Source organism: Pelodiscus sinensis, chromosome 33, assembly GCF_049634645.1.
Source record: "Pelodiscus sinensis isolate JC-2024 chromosome 33, ASM4963464v1, whole genome shotgun sequence".
NCBI classification, from domain to species: domain Eukaryota; kingdom Metazoa; phylum Chordata; order Testudines; family Trionychidae; genus Pelodiscus; species Pelodiscus sinensis.
In genome coordinates, this window is record NC_134743.1 from 5,405,959 (window position 1) to 5,433,276 (window position 27,318).

The 27,318-nt window shown below is 45.8% G+C and overlaps 4 long non-coding RNA genes across 4 annotated transcripts; all 4 read left to right on the top strand.

Moving 5' to 3' along the window:
* Positions 1–321: 321 nt before the first annotated feature.
* On the top strand, positions 322–4,971 carry LOC142823368 (uncharacterized). The gene is made up of 4 exons (XR_012898594.1): positions 322–694; positions 1,557–1,577; positions 2,818–2,838; positions 4,024–4,971. It is a non-coding gene; the product is annotated as an uncharacterized LOC142823368 (long non-coding RNA).
* A 3,008-nt stretch (positions 4,972–7,979) lies between these two features.
* LOC142823372 (uncharacterized) lies at positions 7,980–14,300 on the top strand. The gene is made up of 3 exons (XR_012898597.1): positions 7,980–9,113; positions 10,359–10,379; positions 11,565–14,300. It is a non-coding gene; the product is annotated as an uncharacterized LOC142823372 (long non-coding RNA).
* A 921-nt stretch (positions 14,301–15,221) lies between these two features.
* On the top strand, positions 15,222–19,277 carry LOC142823373 (uncharacterized). The gene is made up of 4 exons (XR_012898598.1): positions 15,222–15,755; positions 16,618–16,638; positions 17,879–17,899; positions 19,085–19,277. It is a non-coding gene; the product is annotated as an uncharacterized LOC142823373 (long non-coding RNA).
* A 1,901-nt stretch (positions 19,278–21,178) lies between these two features.
* On the top strand, positions 21,179–27,252 carry LOC142823377 (uncharacterized). Its single transcript, XR_012898604.1, has 5 exons — positions 21,179–21,203; positions 23,255–23,275; positions 24,136–24,156; positions 25,413–25,433; positions 26,619–27,252. It is a non-coding gene; the product is annotated as an uncharacterized LOC142823377 (long non-coding RNA).
* The last annotated feature ends 66 nt before the right edge of the window (positions 27,253–27,318 follow it).

The following is a 27,318-nucleotide window of genomic DNA, read 5'->3' on the forward strand; positions in this document are numbered from 1 at the left end:
GACACCATGTGCTGGCGTTCTGTGCCTATCTGCAACGAGAGAGTTCTATTCTCCCTGCCCCTGGCAGCAGAGCACTGAAGGCGCTGTCCCCTTCCATGCCTAGAAACTCCAGGAGATGCAGTCAACACCTGGTGGTACTACGCTAGCAGGAGGTCCCCACAAGCCCACTCAACATTGCTGACATGTGGTTGAACTTCTCTGTGATAGTAATTGGTGGAATTTCTGTCTCAGTAAAGTCGTAGGCACTTGGCTATTGTAGCTCTGCATTCAACATGAAAGAAAACGTACATGAGAAAACATTGACCATTGTGCGTGCAAATGCAACATCATTCCTTAACTAAATATTATCAAGACTCCTTCAAGCGCTGACACCCATTTTAGATTTGTGCCCTGTGGACTTCTTTTCCATTTAATTGTGACCGGGAAGGTTCTTGCCAACATTGTTAAACATGTCGGGGGCCTAATCTCTGGTCTAGTCTTCTGTGTAGAGGAATGGGCAAGTGATTAACCTCATAGAATGACTAGATGGCAAAGGCTCTTTCCTCCTTCCCATCATGGTAAATAGTTGTGGTAGTCAAGGAATAAAGCTTGTCCTTCTCACTCTACAGCTGGCTAATAAATAGAAGGACATTAATGATTTTTCTCTTTCCCTTTCTCCTTGGTTCTTTTCCAGAGCAACTCCAAAAGGAAATTGGTGAGTTTTCTGAATTACTCCCCAGCCATGAGCTCTGATGATGCCACGTGCAGCTAGAAAGTTGTTTTTTCACTTGTGTGGCTGGGAGATATCTTGTGCCACAGGATCCCTTGTGCATCACAGGACATTAGAGGGCTGAGAAATTGCCAGTTTTCTGCAAAGCAGCGTGGGGAGGAGATGTTCCAGGACTCACTGCAGAGCCCCCTGAGAATGGCTGAAATTAAAAAAAAAAAAAGACTCAGGATTCAGTCCTGCTGTCAGCCAAAGTTTTACTTGGACGTGGTAGATACCTACACAGGGTGACTAGCCCATCCCATCCTCCTTGCTGTCCATGCGAGTTCAACTATATGTCTAGCTTCAAGTATGGATGCAGAGTAAATCAAGGAACAGTTAGTTCATGAGTGAAAATTGTTCTGTGTTCCTTGTCCTCATTTACAAACGAGAGAAGAGTTCTTCTTTGAGGCCTTGTTGATCAGGTGTTCCAATCAGGTGTACCCCTATCATAGGCACAAGTGTTAGAAGATTTTCCTCTAGCAGCTCTCCTCAGGGTCAAGCCTGGAGCCTCCTATTTACCACTGCTGCCGTGACCCCTCCCTCAGAAGTGAATGTGGTTTTCACAGATGGGCTCTAGCGCAGACAGGCATTACTTTGGGGAAGTTCTCTGGCCTGTGTGATAGATGATAAGAGTGGTTCCTTCTGGCCTGCAATCTGAAGCTGTTCAATGTCTCTCCTGTTGCCTCAAAAATGTACTCCAAGAAAACCGGTACAGTTGTAGGCATTTTCACTGTTGGGTACATTCATTCTTGGCCCTTTTAATTCAGAAAGCGAAGTTGTAATAATGAAAGATTTGTTTCATTTTCAGGGAACTTGAAGAAGACAATAGGTAAGTCTGTGTCCTTTTTCATCCTTGTGAATTACCAATATGTGGAACTCCTGGGCTGTGTCCATGCTGCAGAGTTTTGGAAAAAAACAGCTGGTTTGGCACAAAAACTTGCAGAGCGTCCACACTACAAGCCCGTTCTTGCGTAAGAGAAAGTACACTACATTGTAAAAACACGGGGATTTTTCTGCAAAACTTATTCCTCTCCCCACGAGGAATAAGAGATCTTGCGCAAAAAGACACATGCGGACAGGCAACCGGGGTTTCTTGCTTAAGATTCCCCTATGGCTAAAATGGCCATCGGAGCATTCTGGCACAAGAGAGCGACAACGTTTCCATGGACGCTTCTGTGCAAAAGCACCTCTCTCTTGTGCAAGAGCACATGGCAGTGTGGAGGCAGTCTTCTGCAAGAACTTTTTGCGCAAGATGCCTGCACTGTAGACATAGCCTTATGGAATGAAAAAAAAAGAAAAAAAAAGGATTGATTTACAATTAAACCTCACTCATCCTTCCCACTATTGATGAAGCAGCTTCCCTGGTTTGAATTGTGCACACTATATACATACATTAGCTATCTCTGAGAAGTCATGCTCATGTCTGTCCCCGGTTCTTATTTTATACGTCCAAACCACAGCTTTCTGCACTAAAGCATAAATGAAATGCAGGTCTTGGTGATATGGCTGCTTTCCTGAAAGACACCTTGTAAGTAGAGGACCGTGGAGTGTCATACTAGCTTCTTTGACAACGATGGTTGAACTTTTCTTTTATATTGTGGCATTTTTAAGTGAAGACCCTGAATTCTCCTCTAGGCAATGCAATATCAAGCCATCGAATATCACATTAAAGAACATGGACAAATAAAAAAGATTGACCACGTTGAGTGAATAAAGAACACAATACGTTCAATAAATAATAGCACGAATCTTTCCATTGCTGACACCCATCTTAGGAGAGTTAGATTTGTGCCCTATTGACTTCTGTTCCATTTAAGCATGACTGAAATTGCTAAATAAGTTTGGGATCTAATCTCTCTTCTGGTCTTCTGTGGAGAAAAATGGAAATGTGACCAACTCCTTAGAATAACTAGCTGGCAAAGGCCTTTCCTGCTCAATGGACAATAGTCATCATCAATATTGGTATTAATCAAGGGCCAAAGTGTCCCATCCTCACTCTACAGCTGGCTAGTCCAGAGACGAACATTCATTATTTTTCTCTTTCTCTTTTCTCCGTCATTCTTTTCCAGAGCAACTGCAAGAAGAAAATGGTGAGTTTTCTGAATTACTCCCCGATCATGGGCTCTGACAGTCCCACATGTAGCTAGAGTGTTACATGCCAACGTCCATGGGGGGAGGATCCCTTGTGCTGTGGGATCCCTTGCGCATTACAGAGCTGAGACCTTGCTAGCTTTCTGCAAATCAGTGTGGAGAGGAGATATTGCAGGGCTGTGTTGCCCAAGTATTGGGGGAGCATGCCTGTTCTATGGCAAATCTCTGGTTGTGGTAAGAAAGAGTTCAGTCCTGCCTAGGATGCTATCACTGACACCCGAAAAGCTCCTCACAACTCCTCTGAGAGATGGCAGAAGTGTCCTTCCCACCCCTCCAACTGGGAACCTACAACGCCTCCAGGATACCCAGAGGAGATCCTTGGAAGCTTCTTTTCAGTCTCCTGGCTTTCAGTGGAGCTCTGCGTGTTGGGTTCTGAGCCCCTGTCAGACTCTTGCCATGTCCCCTTTGGCTGCTGCTTTGTGCTGACACTTTAGAAAGTGGCAGGCTCCGTTAATATGGATGCGCTCCCTCAGACTCAGAGCCCCAGGGCTTTCTCTGGTGAGCTGTGGGAGGCCTCCCGGGGCCAAATAGTTCTAATTAGCTTCACTGGAGCATCCACGTTAATGTTATTTCAGACTTACAAGTTGAGGAATACCGTTCTTCCTCATGAAAAGCAGGACTACAGAGCTCAAATTCCAAGGCCCCTTATTCCTAAATAACAGACTTGAGATGTTTTACTTAAAGAATGGACATTGTGGGTCTTATTTCAGAGTTAGGTCCTTGTGTAGACCAGGACTACGTTTTTATGAACAGCCTCCTCTCTCCTTGTGAATGTTTGGGAACTCTGTCTCAGGTCATCCCACCACCCAGGAAAAATGTCAGCTGGGACTTCCAAGAACCTCTCAGCTGGAAGTTTCTTCAGCATCTTGTGGCCAAGGCAAGGGCGTGTGAATTCTTAGAGGAACGTTGGAGCAGCTTAGACTCACCCTAAGCAGAGCCCTTGAGAATGACAGAAATCGAAAGAGACTCAGGATTCAGACCTGCCCTGATTAGCTGTCAACAGAAGTTTGACCTTAACTCTTTGAGGAACAGGATTTCTGTCCAAGGTCTGTGTGTCTTAAGGACAAAAAGGAACAACCCAGTTAATACATGCACATTGTTTTATGTTTCTTGTCCTCCTTTAGAAAGGAAACCAGTGTTTCCAGAAGCAGGTAAGAGTTCCATTCTTCCATCAGTAAAAGTGAAATCTCTGCCTAAGGGGTTCCATCTGCTCTTGGAGCTGGATGGGTGATTACCAGATCACTAGGACATACTCGTGCTCCCTCTTACCTGGCTAGGCTGTGAAAAAAATGTGTCTTGTGGTTAATACAGGTCATGTGTGCAGCTCTGGGAGCTGGCCACTCCCAGTACCGTCCCAGCTAGACCCTGGGGGTGCATATACAGGGTGGCGAGCCCCACCGTCCTCCTCGCCGTCCGTGCCAATTTAGCCATCTCTTGGATGCAGGGAAAATGAATGAAAATCGTTGGATGTTTCTTGTCCTCATTTCAAAAAGGGAGAAGTGTTCCTCTTTGAGGGCTTGTTCACATCTGTTCCAATCAGGAGTACACGCAACCATGCGCACTAGGGTTGGAAATGTTTTCGTCCAACTGCTCCTTGCCATGGTGCCACTAGCTGCTGTTATATACCACCACTGCCCTGAGCCCTCCCTCAGTTCCTTCTGACCATCTGTGGAAGCATCGGAAGAGTCTCCTTCTTTTGCAATTAACAAGCCTCTCACTATCGAGCAAAACATTTCGATGAACTGCGTGTAAATTAATCATTTTCAGCCGTAAAATATATTTCTATTGAAGTGCAAAACGTAGCAGTTCGGAGTGGGTAGCCTCGCCTACCGTATTGGCCCTCCATGGCACCAGGGCATGCCGAAAGCCTAAGACTTTAAGTTTGGCATGGACGGCAAGAAGTTTATGCCCAATTGTGATTGTCATGACACCTGCCCGAGGTGCTTGTGTGAAGAGCAGCAGTCTGACTGCTGTAAGACTTGCAGAGGGTTCAAGCCCTGTATTAGGAAAGAGTGTGAATTCAGACGTAAGCAGTTCTTTATGCAAGACGCTCTTAGACCTTTAATTATGGCTCGTCAGGCACCCGGTGCAAGCTCCATTTGCAGTACTCCTATTTTGGTGTTGCAAATGGCGGTGAGATAGAACTCATGTGCAAAAGACTCTCAGCACAGAAGTCCTACAGCACTGGCAGGCACACTGGCCCCTCGACATCACTGGTACTACAGAAACTCCAAGAAGGGTGTTCCCAGCTAAGCTCCGCATACACTGCCATGTTTCCTGAATTCCACTTCTGCTGTGCCTGGTCCTATGTTACCTCAGAGCACTGGGTACCCTGCATGGTAGGAGGGGGATACTCTCTTCTCTTCTCATAAAGGAGATGCAAGTGAGGGGCAGTGAGGAGGTCCCTCAGGAGTAAAGAGGCAAGGGGTTCTACCCCCAGTCCATCTGCAGGGCCTCAACCAATACACAAGGAGTTCAAAATGAGAGGGACATACATTAATATCACCTTTCTACCATTGGAACCTTTTGATCTCCTCTTTCAACGTTTACATAGCCTAGTGAGCTACAGTTAAACGTAACCCCCCAGCGCTAGGTATTTAGGCATTTCTAACCCTCAGAATAGGAGGATTTTTCTGTCTAGCATGCTCTAACTGTTCATCGGGATGTCACAATGCACTTTTGCTGTTCCTGGAATCCCTGCAGCTAGAAATATTGGAGGGACCGGTTTGGACAATGGGGGGATAATGCATCTTGTTACTGTTGCTGACCCCGTGGTTTGCCCACACAAGGCAGTACAGCTCAGCCCTTAGCCTGTAGTCTCAATGGATAATCACCTTTCTGCCTAATCCTTTAACCAGGGAAGTTTCCGTCACTCTCACTGAATATTTGTTTTGTTTCCGAAAACCTACTGATGGCTATACAACGTCTTTGTCTTTTTTTTCTCTTCTGTGTAGTGTGTGAATACACACTTCTTTTCCTGACTTGTTATTGTCATGCTTAATGTAATGAAGCAAGATAGAAACTTGTTTTCCTACTATCTAGGAAGATGTCCATAGAATTAAGCAGTAAAATGTATAGCAATTGACGGCTCTTTCCCTTTCCCTGCCCATGACAATGTTTATGTCATTCAAGAAAGCCAGGATCTCATTCAGTATGTTCAAATGTAAGTCAAGGAACAAACACTGAACTGTTTTCTTCTCCTCCCCATTTGTCCTTTGCAGAGGAACTCCAGAGAGAAAAGGGTGAGTTGGCCTACATTCTTGGATAGTGACACAGCAAATGTCAGATCTCTTCCTCTCCTCCAACAGTTTCTAAGAGATCCGTTTGCAGCAGAGATGCCCCCATTGCACTGCCCATAGTCTGGAAAGGGGCGATTCTCTAGGTGACTCTGGAATTGTGCTATGTCAGGGAGGTGAAATCTCTCAGCAGCTTACACAGGAAGTCAGAGGGGGAGAGGTGCAAGAAGGGCATGGAAGGGAAAATACTCCCATGTTCCAGGAACTCAACGTGTCTGCTTAATGAAAAGGTTCTGGGGTAGGAGGAAGGACAGAGCTGACACTGTTGTGGTACTGTAATAAGAGAGCCCTTGCAGACGCTCCACCTCCTACCTCAGGGACGGAGGCAGAATAGACTTTCCCAATAGACTTCCATAAAAATGGGAAACCACGTGTAGTGCAGGGCTTCCAGGGGGGGCTCTGCAGCCATCACCGTGCAAGGGAAGTAACGATAGACATACTAGAACATTTACTAGAGCAGGGAAATAGAACCAAGTTCTTCTGGGTTTTCCCCCACTCAACAGATTTTTAGATCAACACCAGAGATGAGATTTGGCATGGCAATTTGTGTAATTTTTTTCAAAAGGGGAAAGGAGACAATAGTTCCATTCAGTGATGTCAAAGCAGAATAGGGGTTTCAGGGGAAAAAAATAGTACTGAATTCAAGATTTGACCCTTCATTCAGTGGAGTAGACTGAATTGGCCACATTTCCGGTGGTTCCGAATTTGATCCTGACCTACTGGGATCAAATCTGATAACAATGAAGGGCATATTTTGAGACGTGTTACTTCTTGAAGCCGTATTCAAGGAAGAGAAGGGTCATTTTATCAGTGAGGGAAGCTGGGCAGGAAGGATTTCTTTAACTGCTGCCAGGGAAGTGAGTTTTGTCATTGGTCTGAGGAGAGTCTGCCTGGGGTGAGAGACCGGGACAGTTGAGAGGAAAGAAATGTTCATTAACCAACTATTCTGCCAAAACAAGGACAAACCAGCTGACACAAAGAGACATGTCCAGTTTGGTAAAGCAGTGGGTAGATGGCCAGGGAGCTTTTGCTTTGCTTTCTCACTGTGCTTTTATCAGAGAAATGTCGAACTGCTAATTCCAGATTGCACCATGTGGCCGTCGATAGACGTTAATCGACTCTTTGGGATTTAACACACTCCCCAAAGGGTGAAGCCTTGATAGAGAAGGGCCGGGGCATCCCCTTGCGTGGGAATCCCTTCTGGGAATTGAAAGGAATGTTCATTCCTTGCTCTGTGGCTGAGCGGGGAGCTCCCTTCACACAGCAGAGCGTAGAGCACCCGGGAATGCTCAGAGCAACAATATCTCTGCCAGAGGCCAGGCCAGACACCATGTGCTGGCGTTCTGTGCCTATCTGCAACGAGAGAGTTCTATTCTCCCTGCCCCTGGCAGCAGAGCACTGAGGGCGCTGTCCCCTTCCATGCCTAGAAACTCCAGGAGATGCAGTCAACACCTGGTGGTACTACGCTAGCAGGAGGTCCCCACAAGCCCACTCAACATTGCTGACATGTGGTTGAACTTCTCTGTGATAGTAATAGGTGGAATTTCTGTCTCAGTAAAGTCGTAGGCACTTGGCTATTGTAGCTCTGCATTCAACATGAAAGAAAACGTACATGAGAAAACATTGACCGTTGTGCGTGCAAATGCAACATCATTCCTTAACTAAATATTATCAAGACTCCTTCAAGCGCTGACACCCATTTTAGATTTGTGCCCTGTGGACTTCTTTTCCATTTAATTGTGACCGGGAAGGTTTTTGCCAACATTGTTAAACATGTCGGCGGCCTAATCTCTGGTCTAGTCTTCTGTGTAGAGGAATGGGCAAGTGATTAACCTCATAGAATGACTAGATGGCAAAGGCTCTTTCCTCCTTCCCATCATGGTAAATAGTTGTGGTAGTCAAGGAATAAAGCTTGTCCTTCTCACTCTACAGCTGGCTAATAAATAGAAGGACATTAATGATTTTTCTCTTTCCCTTTCTCCTGGGTTCTTTTCCAGAGCAACTCCAAAAGGAAATTGGTGAGTTTTCTGAATTACTCCCCAGCCATGAGCTCTGATGATGCCACGTGCAGCTAGAAAGTTGTTTTTTCACTTGTGTGGCTGGGAGATGTCTTGTGCCACAGGATCCCTTGTGCATCACAGGACATTAGAGAGCTGAGAAATTGCCAGTTTTCTGCAAAGCAGCGTGGGGAGGAGATGTTCCAGGACTCACTGCAGAGCCCCCTGAGAATGGCTGAAATTTAAAAAAAAAAAAAAAAAAAAAAAAAAAAAGACTCAGGATTCAGTCCTGCCGTCAGCCAAAGTTTTACTTGGACGTGGTAGATACCTACACAGGGTGACTAGCCCATCCCATCCTCCTTGCTGTCCATGCGAGTTCAACCATACGTCTAGCTTCAAGTATGGATGCAGAGTAAATCAAGGAACAGTTAGTTCATGAGTGAAAATTGTTCTGTGTTCCTTGTCCTCATTTACAAACGAGAGAAGAGTTCTTCTTTGAGGCCTTGTTGATCAGGTGTTCCAATCAGGTGTACCCCTATCATAGGCACAAGTGTTGGAAGATTTTCCTCTAGCAGCTCTCCTCAGGGTCAAGCCTGGAGCCTCCTATTTACCACTGCTGCCGTGACCCCTCCCTCAGAAGTGAATGTGGTTTTCACAGATGGGCTCTAGCGCAGACAGGCATTACTTTGGGGAAGTTCTCTGGCCTGTGTGATAGATGATAAGAGTGGTTCCTTCTGGCCTGAAATCTGAAGCTGTTCAATGTCTCTCCTGTTGCCTCAAAAATGTACTCCAAGAAAACCAGTACAGTTGTTGGCATTTTCACTGTTGGGTACATTCATTCTTGGCCCTTTTAATTCAGAAAGCGAAGTTGTAATAATGAAAGATTTGTTTCATTTTCAGGGAACTTGAAGGAGACAATAGGTAAGTCTGTGTCCTTTTTCATCCTTGTGAATTACCAATATGTGGAACTCCTGGGCTGTGTCCATGCTGCAGAGTTTTGGAAAAAACAGCTGGTTTGGCACAAAAACTTGCAGAGCGTCCACACTACAAGCCCGTTCTTGCGTAAGAGAAAGTACACTACATTGTAAAAACACAGGGATTTTTCTGCAAGACTTATTCCTCTCCCCACGAGGAATAAGAGATCTTGCGCAAAAAGACACATGTGGACAGGCAACAGGGGTTTCTTGCTTAAGATTCCCCTATGGCTAAAATGGCTATCGGAGCATTCTGGCACAAGAGAGCGACAACGTTTCCATGGACGCTTCTGTGCAAAAGCACCTCTCTCTTGTGCAAGAGCACATGGCAGTGTGGAGGCGGTCTTCTGCAAGAACTTTTTGTGCAAGATGCCTGCACTGTAGACATAGCCTTATGGAATGAAAAAAAAAAGGATTGATTTACAATTAAACCTCACTCATCCTTCCCACTATTGATGAAGCAGCTTCCCTGGCTTGAATTGTGCACACTATATACATGCATTAGCTATCTCTGAGAAGTCATGCTCATGTCTGTCCCCGGTTCTTATTTAAAACGTCCAAACCACAGCTTCGTGCACCAAAGCATAAATGAAATGCAGGTCTTGGTGATATGGCTGCTTTCCTGAAAGACACCTTGTAAGTAGAGGACCGTGGAGTGTCATACTAGATTCTTTGACAACGATGGTTGAACTTTTCTTTTATATTGTGGCATTTTTAAGTGAAGACCCTGAATTCTCCTCTAGGCAATGCAATTTCAAGCCACCGAATATCACATTAAAGAACATGGACAAATAAAAAAGATTGACCACGTTGAGTGAATCAAGAACACAATACGTTCAATAAATAATAGCACGAATCTTTCCATTGCTGACACCCATCTTAGGAGAGTTAGATTTGTGCCCTATTGACTTCTGTTCCATTTAAGCATGACTGAAAGTATTATTGCTGAAATTGCTAAATAAGTTTGGGATCTAATCTCTCTTCTGGTCTTCTGTGGAGAAAAATGGAAATGTGACCAACTCCTTAGAATAACTAGCTGGCAAAGGCCTTTCCTGCTCAATGGCCAATAGTCATCATCAATATTGGTATTAATCAAGGGCCAAAGTGTCCCATCCTCACTCTACAGCTGGCTACTCCTGAGACGAACATTCATTATTTTTCTCTTTCTCTTTTCTCCGTCATTCTTTTCCAGAGCAACTGCAAGAAGAAAATGGTGAGTTTTCTGAATTACTCCCCGATCATGGGCTCTGACAGTCCCACATGTAGCTAGAGTGTTACATGCCAACGTCCATGGGGGGAGGATCCCTTGTGCTGCGGGATCCCTTGCGCATTACAGAGCTGAGACCTTGCTAGCTTTCTGCAAATCAGTGTGGAGAGGAGATATTGCAGGGCTGTGTTGCCCAAGTATTGGGGGAGCATGCCTGTTCTATGGCAAATCTCTGGTTGTGGTAAGAAAGAGTTCAGTCCTGCCTAGGATGCTATCACTGACACCCGAAAAGCTCCTCACAACTCCTCTGAGAGATGGCAGAAGTGTCCTTCCCACCCCTCCAACTGGGAACCTACAACGCCTCCAGGATACCCAGAGGAGATCCTTGGAAGCTTCTTTTCAGTCTCCTGGCTTTCAGTGGAGCTCTGCCTGTTGGGTTCTGAGCCCCTGTCAGACTCTTGCCATGTCCCCTTTGGCTGCTGCTTTGTGCTGACACTTTAGAAAGTGGCAGGCTCCGTTAATATGGATGCGCTCCCTCAGACTCAGAGCCCCAGGGCTTTCTCTGGTGAGCTGTGGGAGGCCTCCCGGGGCCAAATAGTTCTAATTAGCTTCACTGGAGCATCCACGTTAATGTTATTTCAGACTTACAAGTTGAGGAATACCGTTCTTCCTCATGAAAAGCAGGACTACAGAGCTCAAATTCCAAGGCCCCTTAGTCCCAAATAACAGACTTGAGATGTTTTACTTAAAGAATGGACATTGTGGGTCTTATTTCAGAGTTAGGTCCTTGTGTAGACCAGGACTACGTTTTTATGAACAGCCTCCTCTCTCCTTGTGAATGTTTGGGAACTCTGTCTCAGGTCATCCCATCACCCGGGAAAAATGTCAGCTGGGACTTCCAAGAACCTCTCAGCTGGAAGTTTCTTCAGCATCTTGTGGCCAAGGCAAGGGCGTGTGAATTCTTAGAGGAACGGTGGAGCAGCTTAGACTCACCCTAAGCAGAGCCCTTGAGAATGACAGAAATCGAAAGAGACTCAGGATTCAGACCTGCCCTGATTAGCTGTCAACAGAAGTTTGACCTTAACTCTTTGAGGAACAGGATTTCTGTCCAAGGTCTGTGTGTCTTAAGGACAAAAAGGAACAACCCAGTTAATACATGCACATTGTTTTATGTTTCTTGTCCTCCTTTAGAAAGGAAACCAGTGTTTCCAGAAGCAGGTAAGAGTTCCATTCTTCCATCAGTAAAAGTGAAATCTCTGCCTAAGGGGTTCCATCTGCTCTTGGAGCTGGATGGGTGATTACCAGATCACTAGGACATACTCGTGCTCCCTCTTACCTGGCTAGGCTGTGAAAAAAATGTGTCTTGTGGTTAATACAGGTCATGTGTGCAGCTCTGGGAGCTGGCCACTCCCAGTACCGTCCCAGCTAGACCCTGGGGGTGCATATACAGGGTGGCGAGCCCCACCGTCCTCCTCGCCGTCCGTGCCAATTTAGCCATCTCTTGGATGCAGGGAAAATGAATGAAAATCGTTGGATGTTTCTTGTCCTCATTTCAAAAAGGGAGAAGTGTTCCTCTTTGAGGGCTTGTTCACATCTGTTCCAATCAGGAGTACACGCAACCATGCGCACTAGGGTTGGAAATGTTTTCGTCCAACTGCTCCTTGCCATGGTGCCACTAGCTGCTGTTATATACCACCACTGCCCTGAGCCCTCCCTCAGTTCCTTCTGACCATCTGTGGAAGCATCGGAAGAGTCTCCTTCTTTTGCAATTAACAAGCCTCTCACTATCGAGCAAAACATTTCGATGAACTGCGTGTAAATTAATCATTTTCAGCCGTAAAATATATTTCTATTGAAGTGCAAAACGTAGCAGTTCGGAGTGGGTAGCCTCGCCTACCGTATTGGCCCTCCATGGCACCAGGGCATGCCGAAAGCCTAAGACTTTAAGTTTGGCATGGACGGCAAGAAGTTTATGCCCAATTGTGATTGTCATGACACCTGCCCGAGGTGCTTGTGTGAAGAGCAGCAGTCTGACTGCTGTAAGACTTGCAGAGGGTTCAAGCCCTGTATTAGGAAAGAGTGTGAATTCAGACGTAAGCAGTTCTTTATGCAAGACGCTCTTAGACCTTTAATTATGGCTCGTCAGGCACCCGGTGCAAGCTCCATTTGCAGTACTCCTATTTTGGTGTGGCAAATGGCGCTGAGATAGAACTCCTGTGCAAAAGACTCTCAGCACCGAAGCCCTACAGCACTGGCAGGCACACTGGCCCCTCGACATCACTGGTACTACAGAAACTCCAAGAAGGGTGTTCCCAGCTAAGCTCCGCATACACTGCCATGTTTCCTGAATTCCACTTCTGCTGTGCCTGGTCCTACGTTACCTCAGAGCACTGGGTACCCTGCATGGTAGGAGGGGGATACTCTCTTCTCTTCTCATAAAGGAGATGCAAGTGAGGGGCCGTGAGGAGGTCCCTCAGGAGTAAAGAGGCAAGGAGTTCTACCCCCAGTCCATCTGCAGGGCCTCAACCAATACACAAGGAGTTCAAAATGAGAGGGACATACATTAATATCACCTTTCTACCATTGGAACCTTTTGATCTCCTCTTCAGCTTTTACATAGCCTCGTGAGCTACAGTTAAACGTAACCCCCCCAGCGCTAGGTATTTAGGCATTTCTAACCCTCAGAATAGGAGGATTTTTCTGTCTAGCATGCTCTAACTGTTCATCGGGATGTCACAATGCACTTTTGCTGTTCCTGGAATCCCTGCAGCTAGAAATATTGGAGGGACCGGTTTGGACAATGGGGGGATAATGCATCTTGTTACTGTTGCTGACCCCGTGGATTGCCCACACAAGGCAGTACAGCTCAGCCCTTAGCCTGTAGTCTCAATGGATAATCACCTTTCTGCCTAATCCTTTAACCAGGGAAGTTTCCGTCACTCTCACTGAATATTTGTTTTGTTTCCGAAAACCTACTGATGACTATACAACGTCTTTGTCTTTTTTTTCTCTTCTGTGTAGTGTGGTGAATACACACTTCTTTTCCTGACTTGTTATTGTCATGCTTAATGTAATGAAGCAAGAATAGAAACTTGTTTTCCTACTATCTAGGAAGATGTCCATAGAATTAAGCAGCAAAATGTATAGCAATTGACGGCTCTTTCCCTTTCCCTGCCCATGACAATGTTTATGTCATTCAAGAAAGCCAGGATCTCATTCAGTATGTTCAAATGTAAGTCAAGGAACAAACACTGAACTGTTTTCTTTCCTCCCCATTTGTCCTTTGCAGAGGAACTCCAGAGAGAAAAGGGTGAGTTGGCCTACATTCTTGGATAGTGACACAGCAAATGTCAGATCTCTTCCTCTCCTCCAACAGTTTCTAAGAGATCCGTTTGCAGCAGAGATGCCCCCATTGCACTGCCCATAGTCTGGAAAGGGGCGATTCTCTAGGTGACTCTGGAATTGTGCTATGTCAGGGAGGTGAAATCTCTCAGCAGCTTACACAGGAAGTCAGAGGGGGAGAGGTGCAAGAAGGGCATGGAAGGGAAAATACTCCCATGTTCCAGGAACTCAACGTGTCTGCTTAATGAAAAGGTTCTGGGGTATGAGGAAGGACAGAGCTGACACTGTTGTGGTACTGTAATAACAGAGCCCTCGCAGACGCTCCACCTCCTACCTCAGGAACGGAGGCAGAATAGACTTTCCCAATAGACTTCCATAAAAATGGGAAACCACGTGTTGTGCAGGGCTTCCAGAGGGGGCTCTGCAGCCATCACCGTGCAAGGGAAGTAACGATAGACATACTAGAACATTTACTAGAGCAGGGAAATAGAACCAAGTTCTTCTGGGTTTTCCCCCACTCAACAGATTTTTAGATCAACACCAGAGATGAGATTTGGCATGGCAATTTGTGTAATTTTTTTCAAAAGGGGAAACGAGACAATAGTTCCATTCGGTGATGTCAAAGCAGAATAGGGGTTTCAGGGGAAAAAAATAGTACTGAATTCAAGATTTGACCCTTCATTCAGTGGAGTAGACTGAATTGGCCACATTTCCAGTGGCTCCGAATTTGATCCTGACCTACTGGGATCAAATCTGATAACAATGAAGAGCATATTTTGAGACGTGTTACTTCTTGAAGCCGTATTCAAGGAAGAGAAGGGTCATTTTATCAGTGAGGGAAGCTGGGCAGGAAGGATTTCTTTAACTGCTGCCAGGGAAGTGAGTTTTGTCATTGGTCTGAGGAGAGTCTGCCTGGGGTGAGAGACCGGGACAGTTGAGAGGAAAGAAATGTTCATTAACCAACTATTCTGCCAAAACAAGGACAAACCAGCTGACACAAAGAGACATGTCCAGTTTGGTAAAGCAGTGGGTAGATGGCCAGGGAGCTTTTGCTTTGCTTTCTCACTGTGCTTTTATCAGAGAAATGTCGAACGGCTAATTCCAGATTGCACCATGTGGCCGTCGATAGATGTTAATCGACTCTTTGGGATTTAACACACTCCCCAAAGGGTGAAGCCTTGATAGAGAAGGGCCGGGGCATCCCCTTGCGTGGGAATCCCTTCTGGGAATTGAAAGGAATGTTCATTCCTTGCTCTGTGGCTGAGCGGGGAGCTCCCTTCACACAGCAGAGCGTAGAGCACCCGGGAATGCTCAGAGCAACAATATCTCTGCCAGAGGCCAGGCCAGACACCATGTGCTGGCGTTCTGTGCCTATCTGCAACGAGAGAGTTCTATTCTCCCTGCCCCTGGCAGCAGAGCACTGAAGGCGCTGTCCCCTTCCATGCCTAGAAACTCCAGGAGATGCAGTCAACACCTGGTGGTACTACGCTAGCAGGAAGTCCCCACAAGCCCACTCAACATTGCTGACATGTGGTTGAACTTCTCTGTGATAGTAATTGGTGGAATTTCTGTCTCAGTAAAGTCGTAGGCACTTGGCTATTGTAGCTCTGCATTCAACATGAAAGAAAACGTACATGAGAAAACATTGACCGTTGTGCGTGCAAATGCAACATCATTCCTTAACTAAATATTATCAAGACTCCTTCAAGCGCTGACACCCATTTTAGATTTGTGCCCTGTGGACTTCTTTTCCATTTAATTGTGACCGGGAAGGTTCTTGCCAACATTGTTAAACATGTCGGGGGCCTAATCTCTGGTCTAGTCTTCTGTGTAGAGGAATGGGCAAGTGATTAACCTCATAGAATGACTAGATGGCAAAGGCTCTTTCCTCCTTCCCATCATGGTAAATAGTTGTGGTAGTCAAGGAATAAAGCTTGTCCTTCTCACTCTACAGCTGGCTAATAAATAGAAGGACATTAATGATTTTTCTCTTTCCCTTTCTCCTTGGTTCTTTTCCAGAGCAACTCCAAAAGGAAATTGGTGAGTTTTCTGAATTACTCCCCAGCCATGAGCTCTGATGATGCCACGTGCAGCTAGAAAGTTGTTTTTTCACTTGTGTGGCTGGGAGATGTCTTGTGCCACAGGATCCCTTGTGCATCACAGGACATTAGAGAGCTGAGAAATTGCCAGTTTTCTGCAAAGCAGCGTGGGGAGGAGATGTTCCAGGACTAACTGCAGAGCCCCCTGAGAATGGCTGAAATTAAAAAAAAAAAAAGACTCAGGATTCAGTCCTGCTGTCAGCCAAAGTTTTACTTGGACGTGGTAGATACCTACACAGGGTGACTAGCCCATCCCATCCTCCTTGCTGTCCATGCGAGTTCAACTATATGTCTAGCTTCAAGTATGGATGCAGAGTAAATCAAGGAACAGTTAGTTCATGAGTGAAAATTGTTCTGTGTTCCTTGTCCTCATTTACAAACGAGAGAAGAGTTCTTCTTTGAGGCCTTGTTGATCAGGTGTTCCAATCAGGTGTACCCCTATCATAGGCACAAGTGTTAGAAGATTTTCCTCTAGCAGCTCTCCTCAGGGTCAAGCCTGGAGCCTCCTATTTACCACTGCTGCCGTGACCCCTCCCTCAGAAGTGAATGTGGTTTTCACAGATGGGCTCTAGCGCAGACAGGCATTACTTTGGGGAAGTTCTCTGGCCTGTGTGATAGATGATAAGAGTGGTTCCTTCTGGCCTGCAATCTGAAGCTGTTCAATGTCTCTCCTGTTGCCTCAAAAATGTACTCCAAGAAAACCGGTACAGTTGTAGGCATTTTCACTGTTGGGTACATTCATTCTTGGCCCTTTTAATTCAGAAAGCGAAGTTGTAATAATGAAAGATTTGTTTCATTTTCAGGGAACTTGAAGAAGACAATAGGTAAGTCTGTGTCCTTTTTCATCCTTGTGAATTACCAATATGTGGAACTCCTGGGCTGTGTCCATGCTGCAGAGTTTTGGAAAAAAACAGCTGGTTTGGCACAAAAACTTGCAGAGCGTCCACACTACAAGCCCGTTCTTGCGTAAGAGAAAGTACACTACATTGTAAAAACACGGGGATTTTTCTGCAAAACTTATTCCTCTCCCCACGAGGAATAAGAGATCTTGCGCAAAAAGACACATGCGGACAGGCAACCGGGGTTTCTTGCTTAAGATTCCCCTATGGCTAAAATGGCCATCGGAGCATTCTGGCACAAGAGAGCGACAACGTTTCCATGGACGCTTCTGTGCAAAAGCACCTCTCTCTTGTGCAAGAGCACATGGCAGTGTGGAGGCAGTCTTCTGCAAGAACTTTTTGCGCAAGATGCCTGCACTGTAGACATAGCCTTATGGAATGAAAAAAAAAGAAAAAAAAAGGATTGATTTACAATTAAACCTCACTCATCCTTCCCACTATTGATGAAGCAGCTTCCCTGGTTTGAATTGTGCACACTATATACATACATTAGCTATCTCTGAGAAGTCATGCTCATGTCTGTCCCCGGTTCTTATTTTATACGTCCAAACCACAGCTTTCTGCACTAAAGCATAAATGAAATGCAGGTCTTGGTGATATGGCTGCTTTCCTGAAAGACACCTTGTAAGTAGAGGACCGTGGAGTGTCATACTAGCTTCTTTGACAACGATGGTTGAACTTTTCTTTTATATTGTGGCATTTTTAAGTGAAGACCCTGAATTCTCCTCTAGGCAATGCAATATCAAGCCATCGAATATCACATTAAAGAACATGGACAAATAAAAAAGATTGACCACGTTGAGTGAATAAAGAACACAATACGTTCAATAAATAATAGCACGAATCTTTCCATTGCTGACACCCATCTTAGGAGAGTTAGATTTGTGCCCTATTGACTTCTGTTCCATTTAAGCATGACTGAAATTGCTAAATAAGTTTGGGATCTAATCTCTCTTCTGGTCTTCTGTGGAGAAAAATGGAAATGTGACCAACTCCTTAGAATAACTAGCTGGCAAAGGCCTTTCCTGCTCAATGGACAATAGTCATCATCAATATTGGTATTAATCAAGGGCCAAAGTGTCCCATCCTCACTCTACAGCTGGCTAGTCCAGAGACGAACATTCATTATTTTTCTCTTTCTCTTTTCTCCGTCATTCTTTTCCAGAGCAACTGCAAGAAGAAAATGGTGAGTTTTCTGAATTACTCCCCGATCATGGGCTCTGACAGTCCCACATGTAGCTAGAGTGTTACATGCCAACGTCCATGGGGGGAGGATCCCTTGTGCTGTGGGATCCCTTGCGCATTACAGAGCTGAGACCTTGCTAGCTTTCTGCAAATCAGTGTGGAGAGGAGATATTGCAGGGCTGTGTTGCCCAAGTATTGGGGGAGCATGCCTGTTCTATGGCAAATCTCTGGTTGTGGTAAGAAAGAGTTCAGTCCTGCCTAGGATGCTATCACTGACACCCGAAAAGCTCCTCACAACTCCTCTGAGAGATGGCAGAAGTGTCCTTCCCACCCCTCCAACTGGGAACCTACAACGCCTCCAGGATACCCAGAGGAGATCCTTGGAAGCTTCTTTTCAGTCTCCTGGCTTTCAGTGGAGCTCTGCGTGTTGGGTTCTGAGCCCCTGTCAGACTCTTGCCATGTCCCCTTTGGCTGCTGCTTTGTGCTGACACTTTAGAAAGTGGCAGGCTCCGTTAATATGGATGCGCTCCCTCAGACTCAGAGCCCCAGGGCTTTCTCTGGTGAGCTGTGGGAGGCCTCCCGGGGCCAAATAGTTCTAATTAGCTTCACTGGAGCATCCACGTTAATGTTATTTCAGACTTACAAGTTGAGGAATACCGTTCTTCCTCATGAAAAGCAGGACTACAGAGCTCAAATTCCAAGGCCCCTTATTCCTAAATAACAGACTTGAGATGTTTTACTTAAAGAATGGACATTGTGGGTCTTATTTCAGAGTTAGGTCCTTGTGTAGACCAGGACTACGTTTTTATGAACAGCCTCCTCTCTCCTTGTGAATGTTTGGGAACTCTGTCTCAGGTCATCCCACCACCCAGGAAAAATGTCAGCTGGGACTTCCAAGAACCTCTCAGCTGGAAGTTTCTTCAGCATCTTGTGGCCAAGGCAAGGGCGTGTGAATTCTTAGAGGAACGTTGGAGCAGCTTAGACTCACCCTAAGCAGAGCCCTTGAGAATGACAGAAATCGAAAGAGACTCAGGATTCAGACCTGCCCTGATTAGCTGTCAACAGAAGTTTGACCTTAACTCTTTGAGGAACAGGATTTCTGTCCAAGGTCTGTGTGTCTTAAGGACAAAAAGGAACAACCCAGTTAATACATGCACATTGTTTTATGTTTCTTGTCCTCCTTTAGAAAGGAAACCAGTGTTTCCAGAAGCAGGTAAGAGTTCCATTCTTCCATCAGTAAAAGTGAAATCTCTGCCTAAGGGGTTCCATCTGCTCTTGGAGCTGGATGGGTGATTACCAGATCACTAGGACATACTCGTGCTCCCTCTTACCTGGCTAGGCTGTGAAAAAAATGTGTCTTGTGGTTAATACAGGTCATGTGTGCAGCTCTGGGAGCTGGCCACTCCCAGTACCATCCCAGCTAGACCCTGGGGGTGCATATACAGGGTGGCGAGCCCCACCGTCCTCCTCGCCGTCCGTGCCAATTTAGCCATCTCTTGGATGCAGGGAAAATGAATGAAAATCGTTGGATGTTTCTTGTCCTCATTTCAAAAAGGGAGAAGTGTTCCTCTTTGAGGGCTTGTTCACATCTGTTCCAATCAGGAGTACACGCAACCATGCGCACTAGGGTTGGAAATGTTTTCGTCCAACTGCTCCTTGCCATGGTGCCACTAGCTGCTGTTATATACCACCACTGCCCTGAGCCCTCCCTCAGTTCCTTCTGACCATCTGTGGAAGCATCGGAAGAGTCTCCTTCTTTTGCAATTAACAAGCCTCTCACTATCGAGCAAAACATTTCGATGAACTGCGTGTAAATTAATCATTTTCAGCCGTAAAATATATTTCTATTGAAGTGCAAAACGTAGCAGTTCGGAGTGGGTAGCCTCGCCTACCGTATTGGCCCTCCATGGCACCAGGGCATGCCGAAAGCCTAAGACTTTAAGTTTGGCATGGACGGCAAGAAGTTTATGCCCAATTGTGATTGTCATGACACCTGCCCGAGGTGCTTGTGTGAAGAGCAGCAGTCTGACTGCTGTAAGACTTGCAGAGGGTTCAAGCCCTGTATTAGGAAAGAGTGTGAATTCAGACGTAAGCAGTTCTTTATGCAAGACGCTCTTAGACCTTTAATTATGGCTCGTCAGGCACCCGGTGCAAGCTCCATTTGCAGTACTCCTATTTTGGTGTGGCAAATGGCGCTGAGATAGAACTCCTGTGCAAAAGACTCTCAGCACCGAAGCCCTACAGCACTGGCAGGCACACTGGCCCCTCGACATCACTGGTACTACAGAAACTCCAAGAAGGGTGTTCCCAGCTAAGCTCCGCATACACTGCCATGTTTCCTGAATTCCACTTCTGCTGTGCCTGGTCCTACGTTACCTCAGAGCACTGGGTACCCTGCATGGTAGGAGGGGGATACTCTCTTCTCTTCTCATAAAGGAGATGCAAGTGAGGGGCCGTGAGGAGGTCCCTCAGGAGTAAAGAGGCAAGGAGTTCTACCCCCAGTCCATCTGCAGGGCCTCAACCAATACACAAGGAGTTCAAAATGAGAGGGACATACATTAATATCACCTTTCTACCATTGGAACCTTTTGATCTCCTCTTCAGCTTTTACATAGCCTAGTGAGCTACAGTTAAACGTAACCCCCCCAGCGCTAGGTATTTAGGCATTTCTAACCCTCAGAATAGGAGGATTTTTCTGTCTAGCATGCTCTAACTGTTCATCGGGATGTCACAATGCACTTTTGCTGTTCCTGGAATCCCTGCAGCTAGAAATATTGGAGGGACCGGTTTGGACAATGGGGGGATAATGCATCTTGTTACTGTTGCTGACCCCGTGGATTGCCCACACAAGGCAGTACAGCTCAGCCCTTAGCCTGTAGTCTCAATGGATAATCACCTTTCTGCCTAATCCTTTAACCAGGGAAGTTTCCGTCACTCTCACTGAATATTTGTTTTGTTTCAGAAAACCTACTGATGACTATACAACGTCTTTGTCTTTTTTTTCTCTTCTGTGTAGTGTGGTGAATACACACTTCTTTTCCTGACTTGTTATTGTCATGCTTAATGTAATGAAGCAAGAATAGAAACTTGTTTTCCTACTATCTAGGAAGATGTCCATAGAATTAAGCAGCAAAATGTATAGCAATTGACGGCTCTTTCCCTTTCCCTGCCCATGACAATGTTTATGTCATTCAAGAAAGCCAGGATCTCATTCAGTATGTTCAAATGTAAGTCAAGGAACAAACACTGAACTGTTTTCTTTCCTCCCCATTTGTCCTTTGCAGAGGAACTCCAGAGAGAAAAGGGTGAGTTGGCCTACATTCTTGGATAGTGACACAGCAAATGTCAGATCTCTTCCTCTCCTCCAACAGTTTCTAAGAGATCCGTTTGCAGCAGAGATGCCCCCATTGCACTGCCCATAGTCTGGAAAGGGGCGATTCTCTAGGTGACTCTGGAATTGTGCTATGTCAGGGAGGTGAAATCTCTCAGCCGCTTACACAGGAAGTCAGAGGGGGAGAGGTGCAAGAAGGGCATGGAAGGGAAAATACTCCCATGTTCCAGGAACTCAACGTGTCTGCTTAATGAAAAGGTTCTGGGGTATGAGGAAGGACAGAGCTGACACTGTTGTGGTACTGTAATAACAGAGCCCTCGCAGACGCTCCACCTCCTACCTCAGGAACGGAGGCAGAATAGACTTTCCCAATAGACTTCCATAAAAATGGGAAACCACGTGTTGTGCAGGGCTTCCAGAGGGGGCTCTGCAGCCATCACCGTGCAAGGGAAGTAACGATAGACATACTAGAACATTTACTAGAGCAGGGAAATAGAACCAAGTTCTTCTGGGTTTTCCCCCACTCAACAGATTTTTAGATCAACACCAGAGATGAGATTTGGCATGGCAATTTGTGTAATTTTTTTCAAAAGGGGAAACGAGACAATAGTTCCATTCGGTGATGTCAAAGCAGAATAGGGGTTTCAGGGGAAAAAAATAGTACTGAATTCAAGATTTGACCCTTCATTCAGTGGAGTAGACTGAATTGGCCACATTTCCAGTGGCTCCGAATTTGATCCTGACCTACTGGGATCAAATCTGATAACAATGAAGAGCATATTTTGAGACGTGTTACTTCTTGAAGCCCTATTCAAGGAAGAGAAGGGTCATTTTATCAGTGAGGGAAGCTGGGCAGGAAGGATTTCTTTAACTGCTGCCAGGGAAGTGAGTTTTGTCATTGGTCTGAGGAGAGTCTGCCTGGGGTGAGAGACCGGGACAGTTGAGAGGAAAGAAATGTTCATTAACCAACTATTCTGCCAAAACAAGGACAAACCAGCTGACACAAAGAGACATGTCCAGTTTGGTAAAGCAGTGGGTAGATGGCCAGGGAGCTTTTGCTTTGCTTTCTCACTGTGCTTTTATCAGAGAAATGTCGAACGGCTAATTCCAGATTGCACCATGTGGCCGTCGATAGATGTTAATCGACTCTTTGGGATTTAACACACTCCCCAAAGGGTGAAGCCTTGATAGAGAAGGGCCGGGGCATCCCCTTGCGTGGGAATCCCTTCTGGGAATTGAAAGGAATGTTCATTCCTTGCTCTGTGGCTGAGCGGGGAGCTCCCTTCACACAGCAGAGCGTAGAGCACCCGGGAATGCTCAGAGCAACAATATCTCTGCCAGAGGCCAGGCCAGACACCATGTGCTGGCGTTCTGTGCCTATCTGCAACGAGAGAGTTCTATTCTCCCTGCCCCTGGCAGCAGAGCACTGAAGGCGCTGTCCCCTTCCATGCCTAGAAACTCCAGGAGATGCAGTCAACACCTGGTGGTACTACGCTAGCAGGAAGTCCCCACAAGCCCACTCAACATTGCTGACATGTGGTTGAACTTCTCTGTGATAGTAATTGGTGGAATTTCTGTCTCAGTAAAGTCGTAGGCACTTGGCTATTGTAGCTCTGCATTCAACATGAAAGAAAACGTACATGAGAAAACATTGACCGTTGTGCGTGCAAATGCAACATCATTCCTTAACTAAATATTATCAAGACTCCTTCAAGCGCTGACACCCATTTTAGATTTGTGCCCTGTGGACTTCTTTTCCATTTAATTGTGACCGGGAAGGTTCTTGCCAACATTGTTAAACATGTCGGGGGCCTAATCTCTGGTCTAGTCTTCTGTGTAGAGGAATGGGCAAGTGATTAACCTCATAGAATGACTAGATGGCAAAGGCTCTTTCCTCCTTCCCATCATGGTAAATAGTTGTGGTAGTCAAGGAATAAAGCTTGTCCTTCTCACTCTACAGCTGGCTAATAAATAGAAGGACATTAATGATTTTTCTCTTTCCCTTTCTCCTTGGTTCTTTTCCAGAGCAACTCCAAAAGGAAATTGGTGAGTTTTCTGAATTACTCCCCAGCCATGAGCTCTGATGATGCCACGTGCAGCTAGAAAGTTGTTTTTTCACTTGTGTGGCTGGGAGATGTCTTGTGCCACAGGATCCCTTGTGCATCACAGGACATTAGAGAGCTGAGAAATTGCCAGTTTTCTGCAAAGCAGCGTGGGGAGGAGATGTTCCAGGACTAACTGCAGAGCCCCTGAGAATGGCTGAAATTAAAAAAAAAAAAGACTCAGGATTCAGTCCTGCTGTCAGCCAAAGTTTTACTTGGACGTGGTAGATACCTACACAGGGTGACTAGCCCGTCCCATCCTCCTTGCTGTCCATGCGAGTTCAACCATACGTCTAGCTTCAAGTATGGATGCAGAGTAAATCAAGGAACAGTTAGTTCATGAGTGAAAATTGTTCTGTGTTCCATGTCCTCATTTACAAATGAAAGAAGAGTTCTTCTTTGAGGCCTTGTTGATCAGGTGTTCCAATCAGGTGTACCCCTATCATAGGCACAAGTGTTGGAAGATTTTCCTCTAGCAGCTCTCCTCAGGGTCAAGCCCGGAGCCTCCTATTTACCACTGCTGCCATGACCCCTCCCTCAGAAGTGAATGTGGTTTTCACAGATGGGCTCTAGCGCAGACAGGCATTACTTTGGGGAAGTTCTCTGGCCTGTGTGATAGATGATAAGAGTGGTTCCTTCTGGCCTGAAATCTGAAGCTGTTCAATGTCTCTCCTGTTGCCTCAAAAATGTACTCCAAGAAAACCGGTACAGTTGTAGGCATTTTCACTGTTGGGTACATTCATTCTTGGCCCTTTTAATTCAGAAAGCGAAGTTGTAATAATGAAAGATTTGTTTCATTTTCAGGGAACTTGAAGAAGACAATAGGTAAGTCTGTGTCCTTTTTCATCCTTGTGAATTACCAATATGTGGAACTCCTGGGCTGTGTCCATGCTGCAGAGTTTTGGGAAAAAACAGCTGGTTTGGCACAAAAACTTGCAGAGCGTCCACACTACAAGCCCGTTCTTGCGTAAGAGAAAGTACACTACATTGTAAAAACACGGGGATTTTTCTGCAAAACTTATTCCTCTCCCCACGAGGAATAAGAGATCTTGCGCAAAAAGACACATGCGGACAGGCAACCGGGGTTTCTTGCTTAAGATTCCCCTATGGCTAAAATGGCCATCGGAGCATTCTGGCACAAGAGAGCGACAACGTTTCCATGGACGCTTCTGTGCAAAAGCACCTCTCTCTTGTGCAAGAGCACATGGCAGTGTGGAGGCGGTCTTCTGTAAGAACTTTTTGCGCAAGATGCCTGCACTGTAGACATAGCCTTATGGAATGAAAAAAAAAGAAAAAAAAAAGGATTCATTTACAATTAAACCTCACTCATCCTTCCCACTATTGATGAAGCAGCTTCCCTGGCTTGAATTGTGCACACTATATACATACATTAGCTATCTCTGAGAAGTCATGCTCATGTCTGTCCCCGGTTCTTATTTTATACGTCCAAACCACAGCTTTCTGCACTAAAGCATAAATGAAATGCAGGTCTTGGTGATATGGCTGCTTTCCTGAAAGACACCTTGTAAGTAGAGGACCGTGGAGTGTCATACTAGCTTCTTTGACAACGATGGTTGAACTTTTCTTTTATATTGTGGCATTTTTAAGTGAAGACCCTGAATTCTCCTCTAGGCAATCCAATATCAAGCCATCGAATATCACATTAAAGAACATGGACAAATAAAAAAGATTGACCACGTGTAGTGAATCAAGAACACAATACGTTCAATAAATAATAGCACGAATCTTTCCATTGCTGACACCCATCTTAGGAGAGTTAGATCTGTGCCCTATTGACTTCTGTTCCATTTAAGCATGACTGAAAGTATTATTGCTGAAATTGCTAAATAAGTTTGGGATCTAATCTCTCTTCTGGTCTTCTGTGGAGAAAAATGGAAATGTGACCAACTCCTTAGAATAGCTAGCTGGCAAAGGCCTTTCCTGCTCAATGGCCAATAGTCATCATCAATATTGGTATTAATCAAGGGCCAAAGTGTCCCATCCTCACTCTACAGCTGGCTAGTCCAGAGACGAACATTCATTATTTTTCTCTTTCTCTTTTCTCCGTCATTCTTTTCCAGAGCAACTGCAAGAAGAAAATGGTGAGTTTTCTGAATTACTCCCCGATCATGGGCTCTGACAGTCCCACATGTAGCTAGAGTGTTACATGCCAACGTCCATGGGGGGAGGATCCCTTGTGCTGCGGGATCCCTTGCGCATTACAGAGCTGAGACCTTGCTAGCTTTCTGCAAATCAGTGTGGAGAGGAGATATTGCAGGGCTGTGTTGCCCAAGTATTGAGGGAGCATGCCTGTTCTATGGCAAATCTCTGGTTGTGGTAAGAAAGAGTTCAGTCCTGCCTAGGATGCTATCACTGACACCCGAAAAGCTCCTCACAACTCCTCTGAGAGATGGCAGAAGTGTCCTTCCCACCCCTCCAACTGGGAACCTACAACGCCTCCAGGATACCCAGAGGAGATCCTTGGAAGCTTCTTTTCAGTCTCCTGGCTTTCAGTGGAACTCTGCGTGTTGGGTTCTGAGCCCCTGTCAGTCTCTTGCCATGTCCCCTTTGGCTGCTGCTTTGTGCTGGCACTTTAGAAAGTGGCAGGCTCCGATAATATGGATGCGCTCCCTCAGACTCAGAGCCCCACGGCTTTCTCAGGTGAGCTGTGGGAGGCCTCCCAGGGCCAAATAGTTCTAATTAGCTTCACTGGAGCATCCACGTTAATGTTATTTCAGACTTACAAGTTGAGGAATACCGTTCTTCCTCATGAAAAGCAGGACTACAGAGCTCAAATTCCAAGGCCCCTTATTCCTAAATAACAGACTTGAGATGTTTTACTTAAAGAATGGACATTGTGGGTCTTATTTCAGAGTTAGGTCCTTGTGTAGACCAGGACTACGTTTTTATGAACAGCCTCCTCTCTCCTTGTGAATGTTTGGGAACTCTGTCTCAGGTCATCCCACCACCCAGGAAAAATGTCAGCTGGGACTTCCAAGAACCTCTCAGCTGGAAGTTTCTTCAGCATCTTGTGGCCAAGGCAAGGGCGTGTGAATTCTTAGAGGAACGTTGGAGCAGCTTAGACTCACCCTAAGCAGAGCCCTTGAGAATGACAGAAATCGAAAGAGACTCAGGATTCAGACCTGCCCTGATTAGCTGTCAACAGAAGTTTGACCTTAACTCTTTGAGACACAGGATTTCTGTCCAAGGTCTGTGTGTCTTAAGGACAAAAAGGAACAACCCAGTTAATACATGCACATTGTTTTATGTTTCTTGTCCTCCTTTAGAAAGGAAACCAGTGTTTCCAGAAGCAGGTAAGAGTTCCATTCTTCCATCAGTAAAAGTGAAATCTCTGCCTAAGGGGTTCCATCTGCTCTTGGAGCTGGATGGGTGATTACCAGATCACTAGGAGATACTCGTGCTCCCTCTTACCTGGCTAGGCTGTGAAAAAGCTGTGTCTTGTGGTTAATACAGGTCATGTGTGCAGCTCTGGGAGCTGGCCGCTCCCAGTACCGTCCCAGCTAGACCCTGGGGGTGCATATACAGGGTGGCGAGCCCCACCGTCCTCCTCGCCGTCCATGCCAATTTAGCCATCTCTTGGATGCAGGGAACATGAATGAAAATCGTTGGATGTTTCTTGTCCTCATTTCAAAAAGGGAAAAGTGTTCCTCTTTGAGGGCTTGTTCACATCTGTTCCAATCAGGAGTACGCGCAACCATGCGCACTAGGGTTGGAAATGTTTTCGTCCAACTGCTCCTTGCCATGGTGCCACTAGCTGCTGTTATATACCACCACTGCCCTGAGCCCTCCCTCAGTTCCTTCTGACCATCTGTGGAAGCATCGGAAGAGTCTCCTTCTTTTGCAATTAACAAGCCTCTCACTATCGAGCAAAACATTTCGATGAACTGCGTGTAAATTAATCTTTTTCAGCCGTAAAATATATTTCTATTGAAGTGCAAAATGTAGTAGTTCGGAGTGGGTAGGCTA